Below are 16599 nucleotides of genomic sequence, written 5' to 3'. Positions count from 1 at the left end.
GAGAGGGGATCTTGGTCTCTTTGGTTCACTGCTGTATCGTCAGTGTGCGCAACAGTGTCTGATAGGTAGGGAATACTCAGAAATATTTATTGAAGGAATATGTACTTGTATGCCAGGGCCTAGCTCACAGCAGGCATTGGATAGACTGTTGATGAATAGTTTATTCTGGTAGACTTTCTAGGGGCTGTATTCCTGTGCCCTTGTCTGGTACTTAGAAGTAAATATAATTAAGTACTTTTTAGGATTTTTATGCACTCAAATAAGTTTGTCCCTTTGTAACGAATTATATTCTATATATCTCTATATTTATTACTCTCTCTGTTTATTAGTTTCAGATGTCCCAGTCAGCTAGCTGTGTTTTGTGCCCTCTTATATTACCCCCCTTTCTTATATAAACGATAACACAACAACAAAACAACTAAGAAAATATTTCACAAAGCTCATGCTTTCAGAATACCGTCAATATAGAGTCCCAAATCAGACATGTTGCATGGCAGCAGTTTCCAAACATTTTTGGTCATATTAGCTTGAAAGAATTTTGTGAAACCGTGAATTTTTGCATTGATTCTGAGAAGTTTTCCTTGTATGTTTAGATAATTACACAGTGGATAATTTCCAGGATATTGTAAATATTGACATTTAGAGAATGCTGGAAAGAAGCTGGGTGATGGGTACATGGGAGTTTATTATACTGTTCTTTCTACTTTTGAGTATATTTTAATATTTACATAACAAAAAGTAAACCAAGACAAAGCAAAAATTCTCTAAAAAGTATTCCCATATGTATATTCTGGTTTGAGACCACAGTTCTTTTTTTTTTTTTTTTTTTTAAAGATTTTACTTTTCCTTTTTCTCCCCAGTGCCCCCTGGTACATAGTTGTGTATTTTTAGTTGTGGGTCCTCCTGGTTGTGCTATGTGGGATGCTGCCTCAGCATGGCCTGATGAGCAGTGCCATGTCCACGCCCAGGATTCGAACCGGTGAAACACTGGGCCACCAGAAACGGAGTGCGCGAACTTAACCACTCGGCGCCAGCCTTAACCACGGTGGCAGCCCTGAGACCACTGTTCTTTGATGCTACTAACACCATTAGCCGTAGTGCTCTTAACAAAATACGGCATCCTCTCAGGTTGAACCAAATGAAATTGCAAATATATGTCCATTTTTGAACTATAAAAATGACAGTTTCATATGATTTAACCTATTTGATTGTATGTATTGGTTTTCCCTCCAAATCACTTTCATTTCACTAATTGGAAAAGACCTTGGTGGCTCAGGTAGAGTTTGTTCTAGGCTTTTTAATCCTTAAACACTATCTTTCGTAGGATTTGTCAAAAAGAATTTTCATTTGCTGTCAATTTGGTGCTAGGTGCTATATAGGCTGAATTAAACATGCAGCCACTTGTTAGCTTATTGTACCAAAGACAGCAGTTATGCTTTGTTCAACTCTTTATTCCTAAGTGTGGGCAAACAGACTGGTCAGTTCATTTAGTGAGGTGCTGAGTGAAGAGAAGAGAATGTTGGGGCCCAGATACGTGGAGCTGTCACCTGAACAGTACTTGGCAAGCTGACTTTAGAGAGCAGTTAATCTTCTAAAGAGCCCAGAGTGTGTCTCTGTGTGTTTGTGTCTTTATTGTGAAGTATGAGAAGAACAGACTGGAGGCAGATACCGTTCTTAATGTTTTCTTTAGATCTAGAGAAGGGAAGAGGTTGAATCTGCCGTCATGGTAAATCAGCTGTGGAGACGAGTTCTGTGGATTCTCAGTGACTGCTCAGTGCAGGCTCTGTGTCCTAGACCAGTCCTTCTCAAAGGGTGCTGCCCGAGCCAGCGGGGCTGTCGTCACCCAGTTTTCTGGCCTTCTAGTTATATGTGTTAATTTTATATATTTTCATTTAACAGAGGATATTAAGCATTTAATGTATTTTTGTCTAGTTAGGTATCATATGCTATCAATTACCACTCTGGCTTTTGTGATATATCAAACTAGCCTCTGAATTTCCCTTTTGGACAGCTTAGTAAAGAGCTTTGCCCATGGTACAATTTGCTTTGATATACTTCTGCCTCACTATAGAGAATCTCAGAAATATAGTATGATTATTTTGTGGTAACTCACAAAAGAATTATGATGCTCAGAAGTGACCTTGAATTCATAGTAATTTTTATGTTTTGAATGGGAAAAAGAAAGCTTCCATGGTTTAGAACACTAAGCCTTATGATTTTAGTTTCACCTGAGCTTTGTGGATTGACTTCCTTGGTCACTTCTGGAGTGGGTTTCAAGCTATAGGTTTCGTGTAGGTACCATGTTTGTGTTTTCCAAACTAATAGATGGAATTTGGGTTCTGGCAAAGATTTTTCTTTTTTCCTTCATGATTTGTGATACACATATGTATAAAACTCAGGTCCCATTTAGTTAATATATTAATTTTACCTTTATTGAAAAGTACAAGATTACACAAAAATAGAACTGTCCTGGAAAATCTAGGAGAGTATTTTTCTGATTTTTTTGCTACCTATAGTAAAGAATTCATTTCACATCCTGACCCCAGTACACACACACATACAGACACATTAATGCAAGAGTGCATATGTAGCCAATATAAAAGTTAAATTAAGCAGAACTTATATTTACTGTGTTAGGTACACTTGTTTCTATTATGTTCTATTCTGTCTCATTTTAAAAAATCTGGTGTTAGAATCCTCTAAATTGAGTTTGAAAAAACAATGAAATAAGACTGTACATATGGCGTAAATGCCTTCTAGAAGGAATTTTGGAGAAATATCAATTCTCCCATTAATGACTTGTATAATCTTTCTTTCTTTCCTCCATGCCTCCAGTATTTAAGGGTTACTCTCAGGGCCAGCCTGGTGGCGCAGCGGTTAAGTGCGCACATTCTGCTTCTCGGCGGCCCAGGGTTTGCTGGTTCGGATCCTGGGTACGGACACGGCACCGCTTGGCAAAAGCCATGCTGTGGTAGGCGTCCCACATATAACACAGAGGAAGATGGGCATGGATGTTAGCTCAGGGCCAGTCTTCCCCAGCAAAAAGAGGAGGATTGGCAGCAGTTAGCTCAGGGCTAATCTTCCTCAAAAAAAAAAAAAAAAAAGAGTTACTCTCTGCCAGACCCTGTACTGACTGCCTCAGGCAGGTACAGTTCGTGCCCCATAGAAGGTTATATTCATAATAACAACAATTAACAATAATAACTGTCACCGAGTCACCCACAGGAAGATTGTAGTAAAATGAATGCCAATAGCTACCACTCAACTGCACGCCTGTTACTTGGTAAGTGTTGCGCATTCTGTTCTCTATTTCTCATCACAGCTTGCTGGTAGAGTGGTATAATTTTCCCGTTGGTTGAGGAAACTGAGACAACATTTAGTCAGTGAGGGAACCAGGATGCTACTCCAAATGTGTCTGATTCCAGTATGCATTTGTTTTCCATTGGACATTCTGCTTCCTTCTTCACCTTAACCTCTCTGGGTTCCAATTTCCTCATTCTTGAAAAGAAAAAAAGGTTGGATGTTGACTATTCAGTGGCTGGGGATCAGCAGTTTTCATTTGATGTTGAGCAAGTTGTTTGAAAACGGTAGTCTCAGTGTTCAGTTCTACAAGATAGGTATCTACATCATAAAAACCTTCATTCAATTTGCCCTTTCTTTGGTTTTCTTAGTAGTAGTTTCAACAGATGACCAGATGTTGAACGAACCAAATGTTAAATGAAACTGAGCTATGTCTTTTTTTGTTGTTATTGTTTCCACATGTGAGGTGGGAAAGCAGCCTCAAGTGAATATTTGAAGGATCCCAAAGCTAAATCATATTGATTCTTTTGCCCAAGTTTTGCTTAAGAGCAGGATCAGTTGGAATTCGTTGTTTCTCTTGTGTAGACTTTTGGGCTTTAATTCCAGTGTACGTGTTTATCAAGCGCTTTTCAATGGGATTCGGTAGTGGATAGACAGAGTCTCTTAGCCTTATGTCTACTCTACATTTATACTTTTCTTTGAAAGGGCCTGCCTTAAAATGACGATTTGCATTTATTTGGCATTGATTTTTACAGATAATGTGTCTAACTTCTCTTTCCCTCTTTTTCCTCATTCCTTTTTCTCGCCTTCCCATCTCCATTTTCTGTCACTGCAGTTTTTTTCTTTTATGTAAATGAATCAGTAAAATGATAGAAAAGACATGTTATCACAAAGATTATAAAGCAAACCTTTGGGCAGCCATCATGTAACTAGACCATTCTTTCAGAAAGCTTCAACTTTCCTTTTCTTCTGGAGCTTTCGTCTGTTGATCTATTTCCTTCTCTCTTCCTGTGTCTTCTTGCTTTCCTCATTCTTCTTTTCCTCATTCTTTTTCCTTGATTATTGTAAAGATTGAATAATAGTAATAATTGCCAGCATTTATGGAGTGTTTATCATGTGCCAGAGTTGTCCTAAGTGCTTTGCCTCTATTAGCCAATTTCGCCCACACACGATGAAGAAAGACCATGGGCTCTGGGGCTGGCTTTCTCCCTCACTGCCAGTGTGACCTTGGGCAAAAGACTCAGTCTCTTTGCATCTTAGTTTCTCTATTTGTTAAGTGGGGTGTTGTGAGATGACTTCTGTAAACCACGTAGAACCGCCTAGCTCTCTATACAGGCTCAGTAAATATTAGCTGCTCTTTTTTTTGTTATCGTTAAAGCAGATTGGCAGTTCCTGGGATGTATTGAGTGCTCACTAAATGGTAGTTATTCATATTATTTAATATTATTGCATTGTGTATTTGCTTTTAGATGATGTATTGAGTTTGGCTGAGGCAGATGTGAAGTAGTAGTATTCTTACATGCTGCCTTAATTTCTAAATGAGAATGGTTTTCTTCTATGAAATGGTGCAGATGCTGGTACTCCATGGCTGTGATCCAGATATTTAGTAGATATTGTGGACCTCATAAAGGAGACTCCTGAGAGCAGCCCATGGAATTAAATGGGAAGTGGAGAGAAGATTTGGTGCTTGTAAATAAACATTTAAAAATGGAGATGTATTGGATTTTTTTTGGTGTGTGTAGTAAAGTCATAAAACAGACTCTAATTTACAGTCTAAATGATTATCTTTGTTCTTTAATTTTCAGCTATTAGTGGACACTGATTAGGTATAACAAAGTAGCGTCTTATTCAGTTAGATTTGTGTTAAATATATGATCTTATTCATGAATACTTTATGACTACTAATTATTCATGAGTTTGAAATCAGTGGAACTTCTAAGAAAAGCTGGAAACACAGTGACCACCAGCAGTGTTGTGTTGAGTTCTGTATGTTCATAAAGAAAAATAATACAGTGACGTAATGAATGAATTGTCAAAATTGGCTTTCTAGTAAATATACCAGTATAGGACATTGAATGCCTTAGAACTGATAATCATAACATGATTAATATTAATATTACTTGGGTGAATAGTTGAGTATGTTTTAGAAGTCAGAGTATGATATGTGATATTTGAATAAGTTCCAGCAGAGATTTGAAGCTCCCTTATCAAAGGATATTAATATAAGCTTTAGTGGGAGGAGCAGTGGGCTTCTTGTAGCCTACGAGACATAGATTTAAATGTGGTCCCTCTTCCTTACTATGTGTATAATTTTGACCAAATCATGCATCTTTGGTGCAACTCAGACTCCTCAATTGCAAAATGACTGTCAAACCTAGCCAGCCCAGCTCATAGGTTTGTTAGGATCATTAAGTGAGATAATACATCTTGAGAATGCCTTGAAAAACTTGAGTGCTGTACAAATGTAAACTACACTAGTTCTACTTTCAAATGCAACGGCATTGTTTGGGGAGTGTTTTGGCTCCAGCTTGGGTTTATGGTTTTAATTTTATTGTTTAGGTTCATCAATGGCAAGTATAAGCTTTAAGTATCATAATCCTCTCTTTTTTTGACCACTAATTGAAGTGAAGAATGTGTGCATTTGTGTTTGACTCTATGGACATATGCATATGATAGCAGTGCTGTTCATGACGCTATACTTAAGCATTTGTCAGAGTTTCCACTGTAAACTTCTCTTTGGATGTTTTTTCATTGAGCTTGGCTTTCCTGTGGGATAAAATTATAGGGCGTGAATGTTTTTGGATGGAAACTTTTCTTCTTTTTTTAATAGGGAATGAATGTATGCTATTAAAAACTGTCTTTTCTTGCATTTTATAACATTTTATCATGAGTTTTAAAAAATACATGTATTTTTTCTTTCTTTAGTGATTAAAAAATGTATTAGATATTGTGAGTCCCTACTCATAAAGTTTTCCTTTGCTGTTGTAGTTTTTCCTCTTAAACTGATCATTTTTTTTTAAATCTATTTTCCAAGTTAAAAGAATGTATATCATTTTTATAAGCAAGTTATAGGACATAAAGAACAATGGTATCTTGAACATCTGGATACCTCTCCCAAATTAAGAAAAAGTAAACTGCTTATAATTTGTAAGCTTTCTTTGACCTTCATCAGTGAAACTATTCGTTGGTCTTTGTTTTGAATTTTGGTAAATTGTTTTAGAGACAGGCCAAGACTTAGGCTGACCCTTAGAGGATATCATGCAGAACCTTGTGTTCTGGTCTCAGATGACTGGATTGAGTGGCCACCTGACCCAAGACCATCCAGTCGATAGGCAGGCCTTTGGCCTAGGAGGTAATCTGGCCGAAAGGCTCTACCCAACAGAGATGATAGTGACTTGGTGTACCAATCAGAAGCTTTAAGCTTGAATTTGACACAGAGCAGTTGAAGGCAGAAATGGAAACTGAAGACGCAAGAAAGAAAAAGAGTCATGTTAATGGTGGGGCCGTAGGGTAGGATTCCATAAATTCTTGCTGTTGTGTGGTTCTGCCTTTAACAATGCTTTACTCTTGTCAAGGCCACCTCCAAATCTGATGGACATGTGTTTATCAGCAGCATTTGATACTTGTCCACATTCCTCCTTTTGGAAACATACTCTTCTTTAGCTTGTGTGAAACCACTCAGGTTTTCTTCCTACCTCTGGCTGTTCGTTCTCATTCTTTTTGCTGGTTCTTCCCCCTCTACTCAACCTTGTATTTGTTGGATGTTTTTTAGGGCTCCTTGTGCTTCACTTTCTGTACGTTTGTCATTGGTAATCTCATCTATCCCATTGGCTTTAAGACCGTTTATATACTGTTGGCTCCCACATTTCTGTCTCCAATTCTGACTTTCTTGTAAACTTTGGTCTTGTATGTACAGTTGCTGACTGGACATCTCCAGGTGTGTGTCTCCCAAACATCTGTAAGTTACCACATTCTCAGTGGAATACTTGATTTCCCCCACCAAACTATTTCTTCTCTTTTACTTAATGACTCCTCTATTCACCTAGCTGTTCAAACCAGACAACCAGTAGTCATCTTTGATTCCTCTCTATTTCCTACTCTCTTTTCACCTTCATACCCTTCCCCCATAGTAGCTGCTATCAGTAAGTACTGTTGCTTCTGCCTCTAGTATATGTCTCTCATTTGTTCACTTTATCTCCAGTCATCATAGCAGTAGCCTCCTGTATAACAGTGGTCTCTTAACTGGTTTCCCCACTTCTTTTGCCTCTTTCCATTCATTCAACTCATAGTGACTAGAGTGATCTTTTAAAAACGCAAATCATATGCTACATCTCTCCCTCAGGCTCAACACTGCCATGGTTTCTCACTGCATCTGGGATTCAATCCAAATTCCTTACCTTTGCCTTTCAGTATTCTCTTCTCATCTTAGCTTTTTTCACGTAATCTTTCTGACATTACTACTTAAAATTTAATATTAAAATCAAATGCCTATGGGTTAAAACTCCCCTTCTTCTAAAAACTTGAATGGACTTGATTCCCCCCCCTTTATCTTGTTCCTTTTTCCTCTCATTCCTTCTCTTTATTTAATAAAATCTACACCAAAACCAAATCACGACTAGCTGTGTCCCAGGCCCCCAAGTCTTTGGTTTCGTTAGAGACCTCTAAGACCTCTTTGAGAAAGAACTGTTTGGGTTGTTTCATTAGCATCAGGAGACTTCCTTTAAGGCTACAGGAGCGGTTTTTCCACTCATGTGTCTGTTGTACACAGCATTGGAAGTGGCTTAGAAGCTTTACTTCTTGTTTTTGGTGACACTTCACCTTCTTGGTTCTCTGTCCTGTCCCACACTGAGCTTTCTGCCTCATTGTTGAGTTTTCTTTATCTTGTCACCAGCTGCCCATGGTTCCATTTTTAACCTTCTGTTCTTAGTTCTCCATTCGCTCTGTCATTGAGCTTATCTTTTCCTCTGAGTTTCTCTTTTATGGGAAAATTCTGAAATCTCTATTCTCTAGGTTAGGCCGTGTTTCCAGTATTATCTCGAATCCATCCTCCCTTGGATGCCCTGGAGTTATCTCACTCTCCATTGTCCCCAACACTAAAATGCGTGATCTTCCTTGATAAACTAACTTCTGTCTGGTGATTCCATTTTTACCGGCAGTGTCATCATCTTCCCAACCTGGAAACATTAGTAATCTTTGACTGTCTTTCCTTTCCCTTACATCTAGTATGACAAAAAAATTCCTTTATTCCCATCTTCTAAATGTATCTCAGACTTCTCTTCTTCCGTTCTACTGCCATCAGCTTAGTGTGGGCCCTCATAACTCTTCATGCTTGGTTTGGTGACAGTGTTTTGGCTGATTTGATTGCCTCCCTCCATACCTCTCTAAAATACTTAGTATGTTTGTTCCTACCCAACGTATCTCTTTTGTCAGCTACATGAAACCCAGATTACTTGCATTTTTTAAAGTCCTTCGTGGCTAGATTTGTTCCACTTCTTCACTCTGGTTTCCTACTTCTTGCAGCCAACTGTCTCCTCTGCCCAGCCGTGCATATCTTCTCATATTTCTCCTATAATGTGCTTACTCTTACTTCCATGCCATTTCTGTCTAAATGTCTCCTTATCTTTTCTTTGTTTATTACTTGTCCTATTCATGCTTTCCCAGGTCCCATTGCCACCTGGGAGTAGTTCAGCCCACTGGATGTCTTCTTGACCTTAGGCTGTGCCAGTGATAACACGAGGTTGAACAGTCAATTTAACTCATCAAAACATTTGAGGGAGCAGCCAATGTCAGGTGTTGCAGAACAAAATGAAACAGCGAGACCTCTGTGTCATTACATTTCCCTGAAAATTAAATTAAATCCAAACAGAAAAAATGTTGAAGTCTTTAAAGTGAGGCAGCTTACGTGTAAACGAGAATGTTGGAAGGTCAGAGAAGACTTGGAATCATCATTTTAGAGACTTGATACCAACATAATGGGGTCTTTTAAATATTAACAGAAGTAGCAAGCCAGTTAGAGAATCTGTGTAACCCCGGGTAGTTGCACTTTGCTTGGTACAAAGTGGAGATAGATGACTGAACTTGTGTCGGCCTCATTCTACATTAAAGACTCTGTTAGGAAGATTAACCCTTCCAGGTGGTCCCGCTAGTGTATGTTGTAGGTATTGGATGAAAAAATAGAAGTGGTTAGTGATAAGCCAGTTCATATTACTCTTTAGCACAGGTGACACAGAGTACAGGTGCCAGATTGCCCAGGCCTGAAGCTCAGCAAGGCTCTGTTCTAGCTGTGTGACTGAGAGCAAGTTACTAAATATCTCTGGGACTCAATTTCCTGTATGTAAAATAAGGATAATAATGCCTAGTGCACAGCATTCTGGAGAGGATTAAATAAGTTCATACACGTAAACTGCTTAGATCAGTGACTGTCTCAGAGTTGGTGCTTACTAAGTTTTTAGTTTTATTATGTATGCATGATGTGACTGGGAAGGGATGACTCATTCCAGATTTTTCAGAAAGAACTAATTATTGTGAAACAGGAAATGGCGCTTCTGAATGTGTATCTTTTTCTTCATACCTGATCTATCCTTGGTTACTCTTGCTTATTTTGGTTTGTTTGTTCATTAACAGCTATCTTTTGACATTGTTTATAGTGTTGCAGATCCTAAAAGGGCAGATTGTCTCTAGGAGATCATGGTATTTTCAGTAGACAATAGATGGTGAAAAACACTCTGCTGAGGGTTGTGTGAATGAGGTTCTCTTGGCCCATCTGGATCTATGAACAATCTCTAGATAAGGTACCTGGTTTCATTGGAAGTTTGAAACATACACATTTTTATCTGTGCTCTCCATTCCCACAGAGAGTCTGGTGCATATTTTTCCAGGTTTATGTAATGGGAGAATTTCTGACATCTAGAGGAATGTTATTTAATACGGACTCTCCTGAACTTGCTACCCTTGGCCCTTTTTGAAGAGACATTGTCATTCACATGCCATGCTTGGTAACTCTCAAGCCTTTGGACTTCAGGGAGGGTCAAGAAGTGGCTCAGAAACTATCGCTTGGTCAACTTTGTGGTATCAGGGTGCACTAATGGTACAAGCAAGCAATGTAAATAGTTGGAACTTCACAGTAAGGTATTTTCTCTTTTTATCAAGATGAGCTTTCTTTTTCAAGACCTGTTGATAAATGCTTGCCTTGTTATGCTGTGAAAATAGAATAAGATGTGGCTGAAGGGGCTCCAAATGATTTGCCCATTTTATGTCTGAAATTCCTGTTGTTAAAATTAGGCTGTTGAATGAAGCCATTTTGTTATTGTTTCTGCGAAGTCTTTGCAATAGTATACATATGTTTCTTCGTGGGGGTAAACTTAGCTCTTTAACAGCTAAGGTAATCGACCACCACATTTTCAGAGGGAAAGGCAGACTTTTGTGGGTCTGGAAAGGTCATGAGCACAAGATGTGATCATGGTGAAAATACTGTGTGCCTTGGAGATTGGAGGCGGGCAGTAAAAAGGGAAGTAGAGGCTGAGGAGGACACATTCATTGCTCTGATCCCCACATTCCTGCTGCCGCATTCATCTCTCCAGGTTAATATCAAGTAAAGATTCCATTTTGTTGTAAAATTATCATACCTTCTGCTTCTACGTAAGGAAGCTGTTTCTACACCATAGTTATTGAGCCATGCTAATAAAATGGAAGATCTTACAGCCTCAATTTTCTTATCAGTAAAATAGGAATATTAATGCCTACCTTGCAGGATTTTTGCAAGGCTTTAATGAGAGAACATGTGGAAGGACCCTGGCTGAAATGTCGTAGGGCCTCACCAAGTGCTTTTTCCTTTCCTGTCTCTTATGGTCCATGAAGCTTGGGTACTTAATTCCATTTTTCTTGAATTTTTTGCTTTTGTTTATATATGTTAGTCTTGCTTCCCACCAGACTAAATTTACGAACAAGTACCGTTTCTTTCATTCTCTGCAGTATCTGCTCTTATAGTACCTTATACCTTTTCTTCATAGTGCAACCTGTTTTACTTTTGTATTTATTTATATGACAAGTTAATTAGGTTTTCTTCCCTTTTGGTCTGTAAGCTTCATGAAGGCTAGGATCTTGTTTGATTTTTCTCAGAAATGTATATTTAAGACCTAGACTAGTGCCTGCCATGTAAAAAGTGTTCTGTAAATATTTGTGGAATGAATGAATGAATGATTGATGGTTAAGTTAAACATAGTAGGTTCTAAGCAAACACTTGTTCTGGGAAGGTTGAAACTCCCTATCATATTCCTTCCAGACTTAGCCTGAAGCCTTGTAGGACGCTATAAAACGTTTGCAAAAATTTACCTAAGACCTTAGATCTTTAAATAACAGGGTGTGTGGAAGAGAAAAAGGGTTCACGGAATACTTTGAAGTGGTTCAGCACTTAATGTTAGTTTAGTGGGAGGTCAATAGTGTTATGAATATGTTATTGTAAATAACTTTTTAAGTGTAAGTTACTATTGCTTTTAGCTAGTATTTATCAGTATTAACATCTGTGAATATAATTATTAATTTAAAATTTAGACTCGAAGGACAAAGTTGTCAAACATTGCTTCTTTTTCTTTCCTTTGCAAACTTTGCGTAAACCTGATTGTATCGGAAGGAACTTTGGGGACGGGTGAGATCTGGGTGTGTCCTGGTCTTGGCAGTTCCCATCCAGATTGTTGAACTCTTCATAAATTCTTACCTTTCTGTCCCAAATACTCTGCTCTGTCACTCGTTCCTCCAAATGCTCAGCCTCTTGGCCCTGCAGGGTTGTGTGTCTTAACGGCGGAGTCACTTTACGTGTTGAACTGAGGCAGCACCTTCCACCTTTCCCCTAATCACATTACAGTCTTATTTTGAACTAATCTCACTGGATATTAGTAGGCTAAGTTCAATATTATTTTATTCAAATATGGCCTATACAACTGGACACACACACAAAAGGCACAAAAGGGAAGAGAAGAAACCCTATATGTGCCAGCTGTTTATGTTGTTCATTTGTTAAGTATTTGTTTAAAAGCTGACGTTTGTCGAACATTTTCCCTGTGCCAGCTGTTGTGTGAGACATTTTGTGTGTTATCTCATGAAATTCCCGAGCTATCACTGTGACAGAGCTATTCGTCGACTCATTTTGCAAAGGATACTAAGGCCCAGCAATGCTTTTTAACAACAATTTAGCAGCTAAAGTTTGTTGAGCACCTGAAGTGTTCCAGACATTGTTCTGTGTGTTTTTATTCACTCACTTAATCCTTAAGTCAACCATATGAAGTTGATACTGTTATTATGCTCCAATTTACCTATGAGGAGGCTGCGGCACAGAAACTCACCTGTGCTTTCCCAACTAGGAAGTGGCAGAGCCAGGCGTGGAATCCAGGCAGTCTGATTCCGTAGCCCATTGTCTTGGCTGCCACACCACAATGCCCCCGGTTGCCCAGCTGGTACACGGTGGAGCCTGCTAGGAACCCAGGCCCTTTGACTTCAACGTCTGGGCCTCTGTGGCCCAAAGGACACCCTCAGCCCCCTGGAAGAATGCCGAATGGGTTTACATTTTTTTCAAGTTCTCAATTGTGCTGAAAGAAATTGAATTTGGCATTGTAAGTGTTTCTGTGATGTTGCTCCAGAATTACAACTGACAGACTTTTGAGATAGTGGACTTAGTTGCCCAGCTTAGTTTTAATGTTATTGCTCTTATAACGCCAAATCTTATTTCTCAAATTTGGCTGGCTTTTTAAGTGGAAGATACAGTTATATAACATGTCTTCTGACAGGAAAAGTCATTTTTAGTATAACTGAAGAGAGGATGTTTGTACTACCCAGTGGCGGGTCTCCCTAAGCCCTAGGGTACCACATTGGGTGTAGAATGCTGAATTATGTCCAGATTCAGAAAAAAGGCTTGTGCTTAGAATTGCATCATTAGCACGCATATCTTTAGGTCTCAGTAACTCTTCCTACCTTGATGACAGACGTTTGTGGCCAGGAAATCAGTAGCAAAGAAGGGACTTATGTTGTAAATATTCTGACTCAAACTGGTATCATAGCTTACTATTCAGTGTTCTAAAATGCATTTCTGCTCTGAAGGTGTTAAGTTTTCCAGACACATTCTTTGTCTTTTTGAAAATCTTTGTATTACTGTTCTTTGTTTTAATTTTGAAGTCATGCGCTCACAATTGGCCATACTTGTTTACATGCATACATAAATACACATGTAAGTTTCTATTCTCTGTTGTTTTATGCTTGACAGTACTGTTTTTATACACACTAGGAAATAAGTTTTAGAGTGAATTTCATTCTTCTTAGTATGGTGTTTCAAATTTGAATTTTGGATTTCCTCAACCCTTATATTTATATTTAGTTTATATCAAGTAGATAGTATCCTTTGTATGAAGCGTGGGCGAGTTCTACAATCACTGGGGTGTACTACATGCCATCACTGGATTTTATAGCCCAGATTATGATTTTAATTATAAATGTACTTTCTTTATTACTCTTGGGATTAGAGGCTATTCCACTATACTCCCCCAGTCCTGTGTCACTCTCAGGAGCTTAAGGTCTCATATTTAAAACTCCCGACTGAGGTTCAGAAATAGCATCTCTAAGCTGGCATTGCAATGTTGGATTGACTCTTTTTTGTACTTTAAATCTTTAAAAAAAAAAACAGTTTAATGCTGTCTTTGGTGTCAGCCGTGAGTTGTGAAGTAACAGACAGTGATGTTAATGTGATATCTATCTATCTAATTTGTTTTTAAACCTCATATCATGCTATTAAAATGGCTGCAGGTTCATCCCATTCTGAACTGATTCACATTGATGTTAATCCTCAAAACAAATGGAAAGTAGACAGGCCATTTTTATCCCTTGTAGAGGTAATCTCTGGAGGAGAGCAGAACCCTTAATTAACTGAAATACTTGAAAATAATGTGTTCTCTTATTGCAGGTTTTTTTTTTTTGGTGGGGGAGGGTCAACCAGAGGGTAAGTGCTTGCTGAAAATCTGTAAGTCCATTAATTTATTTCTTTACCTTATAACCATTGCGTAAGTAAAAATAGTCTTTTTGAAGATTTTTGTTGTTCATACTTTTTGAACCTGGCTGAAAATTGGGCTTCAACAGTGCTGACTCTCGAGCACATCCTGGAAGTTTGTTCTATTAATTCCTTTTTATCAGATTATGATTTTATGGTTTACTTCTTGTCTTAAAAGCCAAGTACGGAAGAGAAGACAAATTATGGTTATTTGAGAGTTTTAAATAGATGGCCTTTGTTTAGTTGGAGTTTGATATTATTAGAATAAAATTTCAACAAAAATTTAATGTTTCTAGAAACTTCAGAATTTATTTGCTTATTTTTTGATGAGGAAGATTGACCCTGAGCAAACATCTGTTGCCAATCTTCTTCTTTTTTTGCTTGAAGAAAATTGGCCTTGAACCAGTCCTCCTCTTATTTTGTATGTGGGATGCCACCACAGCACGGCTTGGTAAGTGGTGTGTAGGTCTGTGCCCAGCATCTGAACCCGCGAAACCCTGGGCTGCCAAAGCGGAGCGGGTGAACTTAACCACTACGCAGCCAGGCTGGCCCTGAGAATTTATTTTTTAAATGGTTTTAAAATAATTTTTTAAAGGTGTGCCAAAAATAGTAAATGTAAGTATTTGCTACACAGAAAATAGTTTTAATAAGAGTATAAAATAGGGAACTGATTCCATACCATATATTGTAGATACTTGATAGATGTTTGTCAAATGAGTGGCAACTGTTGGTGAAAAGCAGTTTCCACCCTGCAAGTGGCTTTCTTGTTTAATCCTCACTCAACCCTTTGAAGTACATTTTACCAGTTTCACAGGTAAGGAAACTAATGCTCAGAGGACTAAGTGGCTTGTCCAGTGTCACCCAGTAAAGGTGCAATTCTAGTTGAGAACCAAAGTCAAAGCCAAAGCCCTTCCAAGTGTGTCACAAGGCCCAAGACGATCTCCTGCAGCTCCTCGTCCCTCGCCCTTCTGACCCATCTCCCCCACTTTCCACTCAGCTTCCTGCCATGTTCGTGTCCTTGCTGATCCTCAGATTCACCAGCACGCTCTCTGCTGCCACAGTACCATGGCACTTACTATCTACCCCTCTGCTCAGGCACTTTTCCCCCAGACACCCCTTGGCTGACTGCTTCACCTCCTTCAAGAATTTGCTCAAATGCCATCTTCCAGGTGAATACTCTGTTTGAAATCATACTTTCCAACCCCGGCATGCCTAGTCCTTGCCCTGCATACTATTTTCCCCCATAGCACATAACATATAATGTATTTATTTATTATCTTTAGTTGCAATATTTGTCTCCTGCTAGAAGGAAAGCTCTGTGAGAGAAGAGATTTTTGTCTCTTTTCTTCATTGTGGTATCCCAGCAGTGCTTGGACCTCAGTGGGTGTTCAGTGACTAGTTGGTGAAGGAATGAATAAATGAATGCAGAGCCTTTGCCCTAGACTTGCCCACTTTTCATTTATTAATGGTATACTTGACAAAAGTATCAGGTTAGTTTTGCTGTGGAGGGCATTCCAAGTTAGACTGCTTCATCTTCATTTTGAATATTTTTCTCTGTTGTATTGTTCTCTCATTCTTGACTAGAAGCCATTTTATTTATTTATTTTATTATTTTTTTTTAAAGATTGACAGCTGAGCTAACATCTGTTGCCAATCTTCTCCATTTTTTTTTCTTCCTCTTCTCCTCAAAGCCCCCCAGTACACAGTTGTATATTCTAGTTGTGGTCCTTCTAGTTCTGCTACGTGGGACGCTGCCTCAGCGTGGCCTGATGAGTGGTGCCATGTCTGTGCCCAGGATCCAAACCAGCGAAACCCTGGGCCTCCAAAGTGGAGCGTATTAACTTAACCACTTCGCCGCGGGGCCGGCCCCATTTTATTTATTTTTAAAAGTCAGCTACATTTTTAAAATAAAGTCTTAGACAATAACGCATTGTTTTATTGGATATTAATGGGGGAAATAGTTCAAGGAACTAAGGAACTGTGCATTTTTAAGTTGGGTTTTTGTCAAGTAAGCTGGCCTTTTTTTTCTTTTTAAATTCATAAATGTATCATTAAAAACCATCCTAGTTTTTTATTTTTGTTTATTTATTTCCAGCTTTTTTGAGATTTAATTGCCATAGAACATTGTGTAGGTTTAAGGTGTACAGGGTGTTGATTTGATGTGTGTCTGTGTTGCAGAATGATTACCATGCAGCCTTAGCTTACACCGCCATCATGTCACGTAATTACCATTTCTTTTTTGTGGTGAGAACATTTAAGAGCTACTCTCT

General features: G+C 38.6%; 1 protein-coding gene across 8 annotated transcripts in view; it reads left to right on the top strand.

The window, feature by feature from the left end:
- The window catches only part of PPP2R5E (protein phosphatase 2 regulatory subunit B'epsilon), a 146881-nt gene that overhangs the window by 48573 nt on the left and 81709 nt on the right, over positions 1–16599 (top strand). The window contains exon 1 of one of the 8 annotated variants that reach the window (XM_070593991.1): positions 12706–12905. The exons of 6 other annotated variants lie outside the window; for them this stretch is intronic. The gene's annotated coding sequence lies outside the window, so the exon portion shown is untranslated. Of the gene's footprint in view, positions 1–12705; positions 12906–16599 lie in introns of those variants that run through there. One more of the 8 variants, XM_070593993.1, reaches the window with a different exon arrangement.

Source organism: Equus przewalskii, chromosome 25 (assembly GCF_037783145.1).
Source record: "Equus przewalskii isolate Varuska chromosome 25, EquPr2, whole genome shotgun sequence".
Taxonomy (NCBI): Eukaryota; Metazoa; Chordata; class Mammalia; order Perissodactyla; family Equidae; genus Equus; species Equus przewalskii.
Note: the sequence above shows the minus strand (reverse complement) of the source record. Positions and strands in the feature narration are given on the sequence as shown.